Below are 2,354 nucleotides of genomic sequence, written 5' to 3'. Positions count from 1 at the left end.
TATATATATATATATATATATATATATATATATATATAAACATACAGATATATAAATAGACACGTGCACACAGAGACAGACAGCCACACACAAACACACACTCACACAAACTCACACGCCTATACATGCTGATGCATATCTACATATGATATGGGAAATTGATGTTACCGAATATGTCATTTTCCGTGTTTTTCACGTACACACACGTACACTCCCAGAAATACGCAGAAAAACTCAAACATACATACATACAAACACTCACTCGCACACTTACACATACACACAGACACACATATGTGTACATATAAATATATATATTTGTATGTATATATATATGCACATATTTAATATTCATATATATATATATATATATATATATGTATTTACGTATATATATATATATATATATATATATATATATACATGTAAACATATACATGTATGGATGTTTATATGTGTCCTTGCATGTATCTATGCGTAAATGCATGTATGTATGCCTATATTTTCGGTGTTTGCCATCTAGTGAGGCAGCCATCATATAATTTGAAATCTATTGAGAATATACATTGAAAATAATAGATTGTGAAATAGCTAAGTGGTGTAGAATATATCGAGATTACCAGAAATTTGATTCAACAAGAAATGAATGTCATCCATACTGAATTCGGTGACATAGTGTCTCATTCTGCAATCTTTAGTTAGTGTGGTGGTGGAGTGTATGCGTATATGTGTGTGTATATGTGTCTGTGTATGTGTGCGCTGAGATATCATACATAATCCAACCTTAAATATTCATAAATATATATATATATATATATATATATATATAGAGAGAGAGAGAGAGAGAGAGAGAGAGAGAAAGAGAGAGATACATACACATATATACACATGTATACAATATATATATATGTATATGTCCACATCAATCCACAAAATGTGCTCACTAGATTAATAATTCACATACGCACACAAAGGCCTACCTAGTTTTAAGCTCATCCACACCTAAATTTGCTTGAACTCGCCTCCTTTCACATACACATGTACATGCAGCATTTTCAATTCGAAACATGCGCTTGCGCACACCACCTCTTATCTCCCATTCATTCAGACTCTTTCTTCCGACTATTTCATCATGTTGTACCTACGCATTTTTTCTCTCTCCGTTTTTGTCGTTCTGTCTCCATTTTTTTTTTACCTCTCGATCCTTTCTGCCGAAGTGCGTTGGCTCGAAACATCGAAGACTTCACCATTCTTGCTGAGCTTTGAATTAATACATCTACATGTTGTTCTTTCATCTGCCTCATTTTTTTTTTCTGCAGATATGTGTATGTGTGTGCTTGTGCACGTGTTTGTGTGCTTTAGTACATACATTTATGTGTATAATTACATATATATATTTATATATCTGCATACTGTGAAGGCGCATGGTTTAGTGGTTAGAGCGTCGAGCTTACGATCGTGAAGTTGTGAGTTCGAATCACGGACCAGGCGCCTTGTGTTCTTGAGCAAGACACTTTATTTCACGTTGCTCCAATTCACTCAGCTGTAGAAATGAGTTGCGACGTCACAGGTGCCAAGTGGTATCGGCCCCTTTGCCTTTCCCTTGGATAACACTGGTGGCGTGGAGAGGGGAGGCCAGTATGCATGGGCGACTGCTGGTCTTCCCTAAACAACCATGTCCAGACTAGTGCCTGGGAGGGTATCTTTCTAGGTGCAATCCCATGGTCAGTCATGACCGAATGGGGTCTCAGCAGTATTGTTATAAAACGTTCCGTACGTAATGTTTCCTATTTATATATGCCATCTTAATTTGAAATAACGTGTAATATTAGTAAGTGACACAATTTTGATTATGTTTCATCGAATATGAACGCAATTTAAGAGTGGTTTATTCTATGATTCTTGTAGGGGCCATACTGGCCACTATCGGAATACAATACAATGGTTATACTCAACCCCCGCAATTACTGAAATGTGAGGTTCATATTATAAAATTATATTTGGATGAATGCCAAGTTGTGGAATAGGAAGACGGTCACAATAACTTAAGAGTATACCAATTCCGTGTGACACACGTGCACATATATACTTAAATGTACACACACACACACACACACACACGCGCGCACACACGCACACACACGCACACACGCACACAATCACACACATAGACACACACATATATGTTTCCATGCGTGCGTGTGTCTCCGTGTTTGTGTTTCTTCTGTAATAACGCTTGACAGCAGATGTTGGTTTCTTTACGCCTGCGCAACTGAGGGGTTCGTCAAAAGTAGTTGATAAAGTAAGTACCGATTTAAAGCCTTATATATATATATATATATATATATATATAT

The 2,354-nt window shown here is 36.3% G+C and overlaps 1 long non-coding RNA gene across 1 annotated transcript in view; it reads left to right on the top strand.

Moving 5' to 3' along the window:
- LOC128249818 (uncharacterized) overlaps positions 1–2,354 on the top strand; it is a 254,783-nt gene that overhangs the window by 74,187 nt on the left and 178,242 nt on the right. The window lies entirely within an intron of this gene.

This window comes from Octopus bimaculoides, chromosome 18, assembly GCF_001194135.2.
Source record: "Octopus bimaculoides isolate UCB-OBI-ISO-001 chromosome 18, ASM119413v2, whole genome shotgun sequence".
Taxonomy (NCBI): domain Eukaryota; kingdom Metazoa; phylum Mollusca; class Cephalopoda; order Octopoda; family Octopodidae; genus Octopus; species Octopus bimaculoides.
Note: the sequence above shows the minus strand (reverse complement) of the source record. Positions and strands in the feature narration are given on the sequence as shown.